At 44.9% G+C, this 16,478-nt stretch overlaps 1 protein-coding gene across 2 annotated transcripts in view; it reads right to left on the reverse strand.

Moving 5' to 3' along the window:
* Positions 1-16,478, reverse strand: part of LOC144766788 (inactive serine/threonine-protein kinase TEX14-like) — a 1,338,527-nt gene that overhangs the window by 486,817 nt on the left and 835,232 nt on the right. The window lies entirely within an intron of this gene.

A 16,478-nucleotide genomic window follows, 5' to 3' on the forward strand; every position in this document is an offset into this window, starting at 1 on the left:
GAAGGCGATGCTACTCCTGACATGAAAAATGGTCTGTGAAAATCAAGCAAACTCCAACCTTATTGCTAAGGTTTCTACACACTGACATCTCAGTTAAGTAATACTATTTATATCTAACCCTTACTTATTAAGAACGGCAATTTTTCAAAGTTGGTATCTTTCAAAAATCCATATGCAGACCTTTCTCCTTCTTTACAGTGAGGCTTATCTCTACACTCATTCTAAAAAATCTCTCCACTCTTTGAACCCGGAACTAAGGTGGCTTCTGGGGCATTCAAGAGCTTAGCACATTCACCATATTGGCAGAAATCTAGGCAGTTTTAGATGAGTTGAATATGATTACTAACATTATTGTATGTCTGAAGACAGTTAATAGTGTTTATTTCTATCTTTGCAATTAAGACTGGCAGCCTAACAATTGGGAATAATTCAAGCGTTATTAACCTAGGAAAGATCAAACACTGGTGAAGAAACATATCACAGCATGCTCCCTTTTACCGGGCCCACAAGCCTGAAGATACCTCCAAATATATTGAGGAATAATAGGCAACACAAATCAATCATAGAAAAAAACAATACCCTAGTCAAACGTGTCAATCTTCAACTGTCAATGCTCTGGGAAAATCACATACTACAGCACAGTGACTTCACATGGAGTTGACAAGGGCACAAGTGCTGCAATGGCAAGACAGTGGCAGCAATCTAAAGAAGGCTCCCAAATAAGCTCACAAACAGAATGAAAAGACTACATAATTGGGCTGCGAGCCTCTGCCTTAATTTTCAGAATGTGAAAAAGAGATCCCTGGCTCTTAATTAAATTAACAGTCATATTCAAAAAGATTTCCATCATCCACAAGGGATACAGCAATAAAGGAGCTAGCTACTTTTAACTTCTTTAGTACCAACGACAAGATGCTCATGAACTCTGTGCTACCATGGGGCGCTAGAGGGCGCACTGCGGAATGGCTGGCTAAAAAAAGCAGCTCCGCCGGCCGGATCAATGCTTTAGCTAAATCCCTACGTATTAGGCATCAACTGCCATCGAAATTGGCGGAATATGTGACCGGAGGGTGCCAGGCAACGGTGGACTTTACCTGCGCTTTGCTCTGCTGCTAAATCGCGGTGGAAATTTGAATGCTAGACGGACCGGGAAAGCGGCAGGAGTCCGGTAAGATGGCGGCTCCCATGATGCGGGCATACACGATCCGACGCTAAGGCACCCTCAGCAGCGCTCACAACTGCAAACGAATCTGTTCATGCGGAGTTAATTATCTGAGCATGGGTGACACTATGATTATTGCTAACTGTCGTTTTTTCTACATTGCCACCGCAACGATCACTTATGCCCTGGCCGAGCGGACAACTCAAAATGGCGGCGCCCATCGCACCAACGCATAACTCCAGCGGCAATGCCAACAGTGCTGGCTCTGCTTAGGGTCTTAGTAGCACGAGCCTTGCGCAATATACAGACTGCCTCACTACCGATGCGGGTGAGAACTCGCCAAGACATACAGCGTCGATGTCCATACATGAGAGTCACCAACCCTGTGAAGTTGATATCCAGCCCACATGTCATGATACAGTGCCGGTAATTAAAGATGTCTGCCACCACACTGATTGCGAATGTACCCGATTGCAAATGTGAACACTGGCCCATTCCGCTATTTGTACTGCCTGGCGAACTATGCAAAGCTATGTCTCAATGTTGCTAACCTAGCTGACGGTGCCGTGATGAGGGATATGAGCGCCCATTTTGTGGTAGAGTACTAGTACCCTCTGAGGCCTATCACAAGATATCACAGCTGTACTGCTCCGCCTGAATTGGAACTGTGGACACTCCGCGTCGCTTTCTACGATATCGACTGCATGAAGACACTCCTGCGCAGCCTACATTTCCAAAGCGGCAGGTCTGTGTGGTGTACCCCCTTCTGCTCCACAACTGGTTATACAGCACGTTGCAGCTACCGCGTACTATCACAGCAGACAAGAATGTCAGTACATTAGACCGTCGTGTTCAAGCACATACAGAATACGGCATCTGACTCTCTACACATGTGGATTTCACGATCTTGTACTACCTCCATTTTATAGCGTCGTGACTGGCTCGCTCATTGGAGTACTGGTAGGATCCCAAGATTGACTTTCGCGACTGATTGAAAGACACCGCCTACGATCTAGAGACACTCCAATACAGCACTCTCATCAAGACAACCCGCATCTCTGCGATGGGGAAATCGGACAAACAACAGCCGAAGCTGACGTTTGAATCATGATGTTTAACCCGCGGCCCCATGAGTCAGGCAGAAACAGACGCGGAGGCGGATGGCGCTGCAGAGACGGGCATGGAAGGCATCCTGAAGGCAATCCAAACCAGCCTTCAGGCTATTAATGGCAAGCTTGATAATCTCACCTGTCATATGGATAATATGGCGGCGAAGATGGAAAGACAGGGTGAAAGACTGGATGACGCGGAGACCCGAATATCGGCCGTGGAGGACGAGGCGCATACCAGCACTACTGAATGTAGCGGGATGGAGAAAGTTATGGAGGTGCTCAGGAATAATGCCGAAGATTTGGAGGCCAGATCGCGGCGCAACAACGTCAGTATTGCGGGAGTCCCAGAATCAACCAACATAGGCCGCATGGAGAAATGTCTGGAGGACCTTTGCCGTGAGGTCTTTAGTACTGACCATCTATCATCGATCTTCATCGTTGAACGCGCCCACTGATCTCTGGCACCTCGCCCGCCACCGGGTGCTCCACCCCGACCTATAGTGGCTCACATTCTAAACTATCGAGACCGGGATGGAATATTGCGGATGGCAAGGGACAAGAAGGACATATCCTACCAAGGTAACCGGCTAGAATTTTTCCCGGACTTCACAATGGCGGTACAACAGGCCCGTAAAGAGTTTGCAAATGCAAAAGAAAAATTGCGACTCATGCAGGTGGAATACGCAATGCTGTATCCAGCAAGATTGAAAGTGACATGGGATGGGAAAACCATGATACTATCTACGCCCAAGGCAGCTCAGGATTTCATAAAGAAGATTCACAACCGCCGGAAAGAGCAACGACAGGCCGATCAGTCTCACGACTCAGAGTGAAAATCTGCAGATACACAGCCACTTCTGACACCACTGTCTGCAAATGGAACTGCTGTACGACATAACGTGGCCATACCACTTACAGGTACATTGCCTTTGCTCGACGTCGGCTGATGGTCCAGTGCGAAGTTGATCAGTTGTCTACCGGATATGCACTGAAATAGACTGCTGATTTGCATAGTACTACGAGCAGAACACACGCAGCCATGATATGCGGACGGCGTAGAAGGTGTAGACTGCTGCAGTATAATCGTAACTTGGGGCTTTACTATGCACGAAGCCCTTGGCTTCGGACTGTGGAGAGTACAAAATCTATCTCAGCTATATGGGGACAGAGCGGACGATTTAAGCTACAGTGCTCTCCTGGTTGCGATGGATATCTCCGATGTTCTGTAATATATTGAGTTGCGGCCTATACACTTGCATGGATGATAACTAAATGTGAATCAATGATATGGCGCACTCACATAATGTCCAATGACTTTGCCTATTTGGGTGATGCATGCCGCAGGGTCACAGAGACACTAAACTTTGGCTGCTGATGTGTTTAGGTACTGGGTTGAACCTACAGGTATGCGAGATGCGGTGGATTGGCTGGAGGCGGATGTACTGTACTCCCCCTACGTTGCAGATTATGACAATGTGCCGCACATAAGGATTTGATATAATGCGCATTACAGTTATATATATGCCAATACTGCTTTACTGAGATTTGCATAGGTTTAATTTTGTTGGTGCCTACGATCATGATACGATCCGTCCACATCCATTAGATTGGATGGTGATGTGCGCCCTAGGTGGACCTCCACATGGGTGCACCCCACACAGGTTATGTGTTCTAGGGGATTAAAAGTTGGGGTATGGCTTCAGCGTGTTTGGGCTGCTGATGTGGGTGGGGGAGGAAGGGTTGGGGTACTATTCTGTTTCATGAATCACGACACTTGAGATGCATTGCTGAAAGTCGAGATGTTACTTATCCCTATGCTGAATTCTTCTATGTATGCACTCCCAGCACTATACTTTAGCAAAACGCTGAAAACACTTGATCGTTGGGCACATATCTTCACACAATAATTGATAATGGCTAACAGCATACCTGGTAAACTATCGTTAAATTTGCTCACATGGAACATAAGAGGCTTCACAAATCCCAAGAAAATAAGACAAATGTTCGCATGTATAGACAGATGGCGTATTGACATTATATTGTTGCAGGAAACACATGTGGCCCCGCACACCCCTACCAATATTGGCCGAAGATGGGCCGAATCTATTCATAATTCCACATATTCTTCTTACTCTAGAGGGGTTTCGATACTGGTAAAAAAAGGTACGAACTTCAAGGTGGAAAATACTATCACGGATAGGCAAGGGCGCTTTATAATAGTTGCAGGGACAATACGAGGGCAACGGATGACAATTATTAATACCTATAGTCCAAACACTGTCGCACCGGAGTTTTATCATGAAGTATGGCAGCACTTGCATGGGGACAGTGACAGTACTCTACTTTGGGGAGGGGACTTGAATCTAGCACTACACGACCAAATGGACAGATCGGGGACGACCACAGAGCCTCACAGGAAGGCACGAGCGAAGGTATTAGATATTGTGACTGAGCTACATTTACACGACATATGGAGGGCACGCAATACAGGAGTTAGAGAGACAACACACACTTCGGCTGTGCATGGCAGCTGGTCCCATATTGATTACTGGATAAGCTCAGAGACGGCTTTGCTGTGGACAACGGGAATTAAGCATTTGCCTAAAACGCTTTCAGACCACAACCCCATCATACTGACTCTTACAATACCACACTACTTACCACCTCCATACAGCTGGAGATGTAATGCCACTGCACTCACTGATACCATTTTTGCAGACACTATAGCAAAGGCCATTAAGGAATATTTTGTATTAAATGAACATTCCACAGATGACCCGTGCCTTCTTTGGGAAGCCTTCAAAGCCACTTTGCGCAGGGTCTGCATGAGCACCACAGTTGGGATATTGCGAGATATACAAACACAACAAACACACTGTGAAACACGACTGAAATTGTAGAAACCAATTATGAACGAACTCAAGACACAACTGTACAAGAAGAAATACGACAGACCCTAACGGAATATCAAACTTATGCTAGAGATGAGGTTGAATATATTCATAAACGTCCTGCAGCCAGGAAGTTTGGAGAAGGCTAGGCAAAATGCTTGCGTCCAAAATTTGTGAAGGGCGCAAAACACAAACTGTGTTGCAGATACGGGACAATGATGGCTCTTTACGCATGGACCCACAGGGAATTTTGCAAGGTTTCGTAAAAACTTACAGCAGGCTCTGTCGATCGCAGCCCGTAGCGACACCCACTGAAATGCTCGAATATCTGGAGGATGTAGCCATAGCATGGCTTTCCGACACACAGAGAGCTTACTTATCCCTTCTGATTACCGTCGAAGATGTCACAGAAATTATTAAATCCTTGCCGAACGGTAAAGCCCCGGGACCTGATGGGTTCACATGTGAATTTTACAAAGCGCACGTCGATTTACTGGCACCCAGACTGGTTGCAATGTTTGGGATGCATTTGAGAGAAACATCCTTCCACCAGCGCTACGGGAAGCAGTGGTGATCGCGCTCTTAAAACTTGGCAAGGACCCTGAGACATGTGGCTCCCATAGACCCCAGTCACTGATTAATGTAGACTTTAAAATTCTAGCTAAAATACTGGCCATACGATTGCAGCCACTTATGACTAACTTAGTCCTCCCAGATCAATCAGGCTTTATACCATCAAGAGCCACCACACATAATACTAGAACATTATTTGCCCTATCCCATTATCAAACTCCCAATACCAAGGCAGTGGCGGTCATGTTAGATGCCGCCAAGGCCTTTGACTCCATTGAGTGGTCGTATTTACTAACGGTTCTTAACAGGATGGGCTTCCCTCCAATGTTTGTCCATTGGGTGAAACTCTTGTATACCAAACCAGTCGCTACAGTCCGAATTAATGGGTACGTATCTGAAACAATACCTATTGAACGCGGGACACGACAGGGATGTCTGTTGTCCCCCTTACTATTCGCGCTTGCCCTTAAACCCCTCGCTTGTAAGGTCAGACAGCTCCATCATCCATCGGCACTACAATTCCCAAGCAGACCGCTACACATATCGCTATATGCGGACGATATGTTATTATATGTACGTGACCCTGAACTGCATCTTGCCCCTCTACTACGTGAATATATTAAATTCGGAGGTCAGTCTGGATTACACATTAATTGGGAAAAATCTTCCATTATACCACTCACTGATACAACCACCCAGCATGATATTGATTTCCCACTAGACTGGCAAGCTGACCCTATAAAATATTTGGACCTATGGTACCACAGGGACCCCGAAATAGTCATCAGAACTAATTACGGAAAGGTGATCACCTCCTTAGAGGATAAAGTCCACAGATGGATACAACTGCCGCTATCCCTCGCTGATCGCATAGCAATTGTCAAAATGGTAATATTACCAAAACTACTTCATCTATTCAACAATATTCCAATTTTTCCCACTAGGGAGGTCTTCAAACGGATATCAATGGTAGTCTTAAAGCTAATATTGGGCAGGTAAACAAGCGCGCATAAACCTACATACTCTTACGCTCCCATATTGAAGAAGCGGACTTTGTGTGCCCGATTTTCTATTATATTATTTATGTGCTCAAGCACAATATGCCGCATATTGGTATCATGAGATTCCTTACCTGACACACACAGCGGTGGAGGAAGGGAACGCACTACCCATCCCTTTAAACTCGATTATTACGCACCGCCCACCACCTCTACATGACAGAGACATCAACACCATTGACGCTACCAATATGGCATGGCAGCGATTGGGCCAAACGGCTAATAAACTGCCCTTGTATGCTCCAGCTCTTCCTCTGCACCATCACCCTGACATATCGGTCACCAATGAAGAGGTAGGCATGGGACTGCTGAGACAGGTGGGAATAGACACTTTAGGGGATTTATACGCGAACGGGATCTTTAAAACAACACAAGACTTGTCCTACATCCAAAACCAGACATCACTGTTCCGCTTCAATTATTATAGGCTACAAGGGGCAATTAAAAAACTATATCCGTGTTATCCCATCGAACCAATATCATTAAACGCTCTACAACTCATATTGACGTCTTCTAACACCACACACTTGGTCTCCCGACTATATGCCGTTGCACAGGATGAAATGGGCAGTAACAGCCACAAGACCATGGAAAGATGGAATGCTGCTTTAGACGATCCACTTACAGAAGTGGAATGGCACACGACATGTACTCTGATTCAAATGCTGACACCTAATGGCAATCTCAGACGTATCCACTTTAAATATTTGCACCAAGCATATTACATGCCCATGAAACTCTATAGATGTGGCCTCCGCACAGAAACACGTTGCACACGCTGCAAGCTCGACCAGGCTGATTTTATTCACCTGGCATGGTATTGTGAGAAAATACATACATACTAGGAGAGGGTCACATCCTTATTAGCAGCGATGGTTGGAATTGACGTTGATTGCAGCATTAAAGTGTGTTTGCTGGGACTACTGCCTAATGTGCGGGCTCTGAAGCATACGTTTTGCATGCTGGCCCTACTGTTAGCCAAACGAAGGATTTCAATGTGTTGGGACAGCAAAAATGTACCGGATACTAAGCAGTGGATCTGTGATATGTCACATTGTCAAGACACACTACGCACCTATGAGGAAGAACTACCTACCTGATCTCGACCAAAAGACTATTGGATGTATTTAACGGACTATTTACGTGAGCATAATACTATATAATGATACTAATCAGCTATGACTTGTTAACCCATTGATGTGAAATGTATACATGTGCAACCTCAGGCTTAAGGGCAACCATTGATTGTATCACTCGGACAATGAATGCAGTAGTGTAATTGTTCATCTTGGTTTATCTTGTTAATATTGCATAAATGATCGTTCTGAAACTCAATAAAAAGAATTTTTAAAAAAACTCTGTGCTACCATTACAGTGAAGAAGATGTGAAAGTCTTGTCCTCCCACTAAAGGTATAGAGTTTTGTTTGCACTGTGTGATTGATACTTGGGGGAATACCTTAGACCCTTGAGCACCTGTTACCAAGGGAGAGGTACCATTGGAAAGGAAAGAGTTGCCCTTTTTCAATGATACCTTTCCCTAGTAGATACCCACATAATTAACCCAAACTAGCCATCAGGGATGTCATAAATGAGCTAAGGCAACCCTCCAGGCATGAGCAATTGCCCCCGGCCCATATGGAGCAAAACAGTCTTTCTGTCACCCTGAGAAGAAGGGTGACTGGAGATTTACCCCAAGCTGCCGTGGCGGGTGGGGGGGGGTTAAGAGACCAGAAAGTCCACTAGAGACCAAGGTGGCATTAATCACATCCTGGTTGGAATTATTGTAATAGTTTATATGCAGGAGCAAATAAAGCAGCTCTACATAAACTACAAATGGTCCAACATGCTGCAGCAAGACTAGTGCTGAAACTACCTAGGAAAACTTCAGCCTCTGCAGCACTTGATATGCTACACTGGCTCCCCATCCAAAAGCGAATCCTATTTAAGGTTCTAATGATAACTTTTAGAGCCTTTCACAAACAAGGACCACAATATTTGTCTAAAAACTTCATCCGCTATTACCCCAGCCGAGAATTAAGATCGGCAACAGCCAATTTGATGGTGGCTCCAAAATTTCGGCTTGCCACAAGAGGAGGGAAATCCCTCTTGGTAAGAGGAGCTAAAGCTTGGAATAAACTCCCTCACCAAATCCGGGAAATTACTTGTGAAAGCAAATTTAGGAAATCTCTCAAAACCTGGATCTGGACCTGGAGTAGTGTGGCTCACTGGTTAGAGGCGGCAGGCCTGAGAGCAGAAGTCAGCCTGGGACCAGGGTTCAATTCCCGACGCGGCAGGGTCGTGGACCTTGGTCAGCGGACTCGATAATTCTCGCTTCGGTGCTTACTCTAATCAGGGGTTCCACTCGGCAACTCTGGGCATTAGCTTGCCTAATCTCCACAACGGCCCCACCAATTCCAGGGATGCCTGGCTCCACCTTGGGGACTCCCAGCAAGGGACCATCCCACAGGGAAAGCCAGGACGGGTTCCCCAGAGTTATACAGCGCCGGGACGCCCCGTTGCTGGGGCAGCTGTGCGCTTTACAAGTATACTACATTTACATTTACATAGCCTGGCTGATACAACTTGCAAACTCCTGGTTTAGGAGCTAACGCCACTATGAGCATTACATCTTCTCATCATCAGTAATACACTAGTCAAAGCGCCAAGATGCTCTTCGGAGTGCGCGCTATAAAAGTCCCCCCCATCACATCACATCACAGGTTTCCTTATTTAAAGTTAAGAATAGGGTGGGGTCAGCCCGCAGTGGCTACCTGCTGCACTCCCGCAAACCTTGGGCCCAAACACTATTTCTAATCCCCACAGAGGCAAACTGGTTGGTTTACCCACAATCTGCCCTACCCGGAGAGGCAGAAGGCACATTAGACAGGAGGGATACTTTTTTCTATTAATAAAAGAATGTAGTGGGGGTAGCCCATGTTGGCAATGGACCACGCTGCCACCCTTTCAGCCCCAACAGAGGCTAAGCTCTGATTTCCATAACATGATAACAGCACCTCTGTGGTCATCCCACACAACATGGAAACACTAGCAACAGTGGACCAAAAACAAAGACAACACCCTACCAACTACACACCCTACACAGCATAGCTTGCCACCCATACAGGCAAACGTTTCAGTGTCCCATTCCGTGGTAGCAAGAGCTATATAAATGTTGCAATACAATACAATTCAAAGTACTGAATAGACTGCCACTGAAGAAAGTTGCTCTGCAAAGATGGTCCAAGGAAAGAATGACAACGTTTACAATATGCATTAGGGCGTTTTGACCCTCAAGCACTGGAGACAAAAATAGTACGGGTCAGCTTTTGGAATGTGCACAAGGCACAAACTGAAACTTCAAGGCATTCATTAGTGGCATAAGTAGGAGAAAGGGCAGGTGCACATACATAGGTTCTCCAAGGGAGGCCTTGGTGCAACTCAGACTCAAAAGCAACTTTATTCGGTCTAGCTAGACCATAAAATTATAAACACAATAAATCCATACAAATAAATACAAACCGCAATAAAATCATACAGCAGGAGGATTGCAATTAAAAGACAATTGAAAACCCCATTAAAAACAAATAATCATAAAATATAAGAGGCCCATGCAGGCACAAGACAGTAAAAGAAAGTGCATCAATTACTTCATAATTAGCGTCGGTCTCTGCTTTATAGCATATTGAATGAAGTGGCTGTTAAAAAAACACATTTTCACAGAAGGAAGAGTCCGCAAATAATTAAAAGCTGTTTTACAGTATCGAATGTTTGCTTCTTTTAAAAAAGATAGCAAGTAGCGTTTTCACAGCAATAAATCAAACTTACACAAAAACAAAGTGAAATGTACTTTGCGCTGAGTGATCGTGACAGGGATAGGCAGGTAGGCAACGTAAAAAGGAGCCCTCATGAGGTAAGGCGGCCAGAAAGTGCACAGTGCGTAGTCTGAATCTGACTAACAAATATCTGTGGTGCTCATTACACACCTATGTAAGGTAAGATTAAATGCCAGTGTTTACACAGATCTGCATATACGCCTGGACAGTAGTCATATCAACCTCCCTCCCAATTCTTTCGTCCATTCGACTAGTTAAAAAGGTGTGGGAGACAACTGCCCCGCTACTCGGAGAAGTTAACAGGTCTTCCCGTTCCAGACTAAGGCAAGTGTCGCAGATATACCTTATCCAGGGGATGGTCAGGCTTCGGTCCAGTTTCAGGCAGTCAGCAAGCGATGCTCTGTTGAATGACGTCTGGCTACTGGACCAAAATCTGAGCCACAGAAGGAGTGGTTGCAACTTTATAAAATCATTTATATACCCAATCCCAAACTCAGAGTGGCAGATGAAAGAGCTGGTGCTTCTGGGAATAGATAGTAACCTTTTGATAAAACCATTCTCAATTGATTCTAGTCTGCTGATGATTGATTCCCCATAACGCCTCCCCACAGGAAGCCACAGCAGAACATTTGGCTTTATAAATGGCCACAAGAGCCTTAATTGGCTTATGGCGGGCAAAGTTGAGGAAAGTCTCAACAGAAAAAGCAGCAAATCTACAGGTCTTTAGGGGGCCCCATGCTAATTTTGTGTCAAAGGAAATATCTAGGTTTGAAAAGAAAGGCACAGTGCTAACCTTGGAGCTGTTAATTACAAAGGCAGTGATGTCCTTTTTCTTTGCGCTAAAAATCATGACATGCATCTTGGCCTGATTGACCCTCATATCTAAACTGGTCATAAACTGCCGATAACAATCAGGCTTTGTAAGCCAATTACTCTCCTAGGCATTAGGACAGTATCATCGGCAGGAATTAACATAGGAACACTGCAGTCACCTATGAGGTAGCAATTGGCCCAAGATTCCACCAGATTCTCCTCCAGGCCGTTTATATACAGTGAGAATAGGAACCGGTGCAAAACACAGCCCTGATGCACACCTCTTGCCAGGTTAAAGGCTTGGGTTGTCTCACCACCCTAGCCGATTCTCATACTAGCAGTGACGTACTTTTGCAGTTCTCTGAGGAAATTGACAATATACTGGTCGACCCCCATATCAGTCAACATGCACAAGAGCTTGGACATGTTAATAGAGTCAAAAGCCTTACTCCGGAACATAAAGGCCAGGTACACCATACCCTTCGTAGACGTTGTGTACAAACTTTATAAACAGGTATAAATTGAGAGCCAACCACATAGTGCCTAGAGCAAGCCGGAAGCTGAATTGAACCTCTGAAAGCACATTATGTTCATTGTCCCAAGTCTAGAGATGAACCATCAAAATACGTCCCATAACCTTGGCAGTAGAGCTTATCAAAGATATTGGGCGGTAGCATTGTGGGTCACCTTTTGAGCCCTTTTTATATATTGCGACAATAACGGTCTGGGGCCAACCTTTGGGCGGGCCAGTCACTAATGCTACATTAAGGGCATTGGTCAAGAGGAGGCCCATAGTGCGGTGTTAGCCTTAAACATGTCTGAAGGTATAACATCTGGGGATGGGGCATGCCCGGCAGGGCAACGAGTTATTGCCAGGAGAACGTCACTCAAGTTCTATCTCAGGAGCAGCCGAGGGTGTCACCAGAGACTGAGAATTTGCAGGGGCACCTAAGGGCAGACCAGCTAGATCGTTAATAGAACAATCAGAAGTCAACATGGCAGGGCCCTCATAGAGCTCTGTAAATTTAGAGACCCAAAGAGCAGGGGGGATCATAGAATCAATGTCAGGGCTATTGATTTTCTCAAAGTAGTGGTAATTAACTGCTGCCCAAAATGTCTTCATGTCCCTTAGCTCGCTAGCTTGAAATAAGGAGGAGAAGGCTTCTTCCATAACGGCAATCTTCCTTGCTCTGAGGGAGCACTTATAAGTAGATCTGCAGCTTCATACCACTTCCTGATCTCTTGGTATCTTCATTAGGGCAGCAAACAGCTAGTGGTGTGCCTTGGTGCAGTCAAGACTAAACCATTTAGTGGGCGGCCAACTGCCTGACTTAAAACAGAACCAGAAGCAGTTAATAGGCTGTGCTGCAAATTCCATCAAAGCTTTCCAGAAGCTCCAAGCCACTACCCTGTTTTAATCATCAATTAGGCATTTTTAAACATCTGAGACCGAGGAAACCACAAGCTAATTTAGAAAGGTGGTTTAATCGATCTTAGCCCAGCTCTTGATCACCCCACAATTCTTAGAAAATGTTATGAGGAGGGGATAATTCACTAAAGCCTTGGCAACAAAGAGCAAGGTATGCAGTGAAAGGAACAAGAGTCTGTGGTCACTCAGTGGAGAGGCACCAAGGCTACAATCCAGCACCCATTTCCTCAGCGACTGTGAAAAACTAATAAAATCTATGTGAGTCAGGGTGCCTGTAGTGCTAGAGGCACTCTTGTGGTCTGTCACCCTGTGATGACCTGTGACTACCATTATTTTCATTGACTTTAGTGTGTTATTTTATCCTAGCCTGAATGTACGATGTCCTGCATATGCCTTGCTTCTCTTAAAAGTTTTTTTCTTTGTAATCTTCCTGTCTTTCAGTGGGAGCTGTCACGGAGTAGGACAGCCTTGCCAAGAACAGAACGTGTGGGATGTGCATTTGAAAGCATGAGAGAAAGAGAGAGAGAGAGAGAGCGAGAGAGAGAGAGAGAGAGAGAGAGAGAGAGAGAGAGAGAGAGAGAGAGAGAAGTGTGGAATGTACTTTTTGGTCTCAAAGTGCAGTGTTGTGAGTGGTGGTGCACAAATGTGCATTGTGTTGTACATTGGAAGTATTATGAAGTTCTTACTATTGGCTTTGACATGGCCTCATGTCTTCCTGAATTCTGACTCTGCTTGGCTTGAGCTTTATCTGCGTGCACAGCCACGCTTGCAAGTTGTTTGCATTAATCACGTTCAAGGATTGTTTTTATGAGAGATTGTTTAATGTACCCTGGAAGGCTTTTGTGAGCTTTGTCAAGATAAAGGCTAGAACATGTGAGATTGGAGAGGGGACGGGGGAACTCCTTTCTGCCAGGGAATACTTGCTTGGAAGCTGGCCAGTTCTCGTAAGATTCATTTGGCTCAGGGGTGAAGGTTTCTCTCGAACCTTTTAGTGTGTTTTGTGATTATAAAGCTGAGGGTTGTTGACCTAGAAACCGGGATTTTGGAATCCAAATGGGGATGGACGTGTCCTTTCGGAACCCTGGTTGCTGAGTCTCTTATCCCTGGCTGTTTAATTCCCCCCGTCAGCAGTGGGCTAAGATGCAGTGTTTGCACCAGGTGAAGTGTGGAGCTTTGATTATTGCCATTGTAATATTTGGCCAGTGGCTTTGATCATTTGCGGTGATTGAGGTTTGATTATTGCCATTGTGATGTGTGGCCAGTGGCTTTGATCATTTAAGGTGTTTTCTTTGTGATGTGTGAGTGAGTTGAGGTGCACATCCAAAGTAATCATTGGATGCATCTAGTGGATATATATCTTTCTGATCTCTTGCAGGATGTCCAACATATTATATTTTCTTCAGTGTTATCTCATATTATTTGCTGCTTTTTTATTCATCAGTATTATTCATGCATTTAACTGTTGCATTTACCAGGTAATGTAATGTAATTGGACACTTGTAGACTGCAACTGTCACTCCGGGGAGCATCATAGCGCTATGCGGATACCAGGTTTGGAAACAGAACTGGGTAACTGCGGCAGAGGAAAAGGAGTTAGATAAGTATTTTGCATAGGGTGTCCGGGGCTGAAAAGATCAAAGTTTTTAGGGTTTTCCTGAAAAGCATTTCAGATTGGATCTGATGGAGCTGGTTCGGGAGTTGGTTCCATGCTTTGGAGCCTAGTACTGCAAGCGATTTTCTTCTCTTTGAGACATATCTAAATGCTGGTGGTTTTAACAAATTAGCATTAGAGGATCTAAGATTTCCAGAAGGTATATAGAACGTGAATCTGGCCCGGAGGTAGTGTGGACCTGAAGAGTGAAATATTCTGAAGGTGATTATCAGAATCTTAAACAGGACTATTTTATGGATTGGCAGCCAGTGGAGCATTCCTAGGGCCGCCTATGCAGATGATTTCCTAGGCCATTTCAGCACTAGGCGTGCTGCTGCGTGTTGGACCATTTGGAGTTTTTGTAAAACTGACTTGTTGGCACCTGCATAAAGGGTGTTATTGTTGCTTGCATATAAACATATATATCTCTATGAGTATTTGAATTTTGTGCATTTGGCATCTGGGAAAGCCTTTCTTTCTCTTAGAGAACATTGTGTAAAATAAAACCCCAAGCCTTATTCTAAAAAGACAGTCTTTGCATTTTGTAAAATAAAACCCTTTTCTAAAGGTGTTGTTTGTTTTGTGTTAATGTCTCCTGCCTCGCCGAGTGTTGAGCCACCGTGTGGGAGCTGTATTATCTGAACGGAGAAGCAAGACAGTGCCCCTCCTAAGTGGGTGTGGTAACTGATTCTATGCCCAGGGAGTCACAGGGAAAATCAAATGAGGTTTGGTGAACAATATGTTAAGTGCAACTCTCTGAGGACAGTGAGCAAAGTGGGTAAAAGGGACCTCAAAGTAGTCCACAAGGCCGCAGATGCTGGCAGCAGAACGGAACTGATAAGGTCTCATATTAAATTCCCTAGTAGTATTACAGCACAGTCCCCTGGAATGTTTCTAAAAAAAATCAATATCCTCCGTCAGTGAGCCTGAAAGATTGGTGTTGGAGATGTTGAAAACATTATTATACAGAATAACCAATAAAAGACAGGTTGATTGAAACTGGAGCAAGATCACCTGATAATACACAGAACTACAATTCGACCACAATGCTTGGGCAGGTAATATGAGGAAAATAAAAATAACAAGGCACCCCTTGACCCAGCCCATAGCTCCTGCAATGGCCAGTATGAAGTAGGTAGTGTACCCTTCCATAAAGACCGGGTCTTTAAGCCAGATCTCTTGTAGGCAGATGAACGCCTTAACGATCAATGAAATGCATCCAGTCTTGCCTATCCAACTTGCTTGCCTGGCTCGCAACATTCCATGAGGCTATGAACATTGGTCGAGTTCTATCATAATTAGGGCCCAGGAAAACCTGTGTTTGGCATGTCAAAGAGGCATGTTAACATCTGCAGACTTGGGGGACCCTCGCTCCATCAACAAGTTGCAAGTGACTTAAGGGGTCACCACTTCGGAGAGTCAATCCAGCTTGTCTAAGTTTGAAATAGGGGCAAACCTGTTGCAGGTCAGAATGGAGTCTCTGGGCAGCAGTGAAGTAGGTAAACATGCACGTGGTTTGTAGAAATATCCCAATGAAAGAGTCTCAAATGCAGTTTGGGGGCCCAAGCAAAACTTAGCCTATTTAAAATATCTGCAGCCACCCATCTGTCTCTAAAGCTAATCACAACACAATAGGAGGCAGCGGGTTTGGAGATATTACCCACCCAGAGGACTTGACTGACAAAATTGATGTGGCTGTGAAGTAGTAAGGGACTTTATAGTCTGCTATTTGACCAATGAAGCACCAAATTGACTATTTCATCATGGTCCTCCCACATATCACCACTCAGGGGGAAACTCATCCATCTTCTCCTCACTTAAACATGAAAGTAATGTGCTGGACAAAAATGGATGCATAAAGCTATAGCTGTTGTATAAGAAAATGTCTGCCCGCCTTCAACAGAGGAAAATACCTAAGGTATCAGGAGTCCATAGACATGTAGGGTGACCTCTGC

This window comes from Lissotriton helveticus, chromosome 7 (genome assembly GCF_964261635.1).
Source record: "Lissotriton helveticus chromosome 7, aLisHel1.1, whole genome shotgun sequence".
NCBI classification, from domain to species: domain Eukaryota; kingdom Metazoa; phylum Chordata; class Amphibia; order Caudata; family Salamandridae; genus Lissotriton; species Lissotriton helveticus.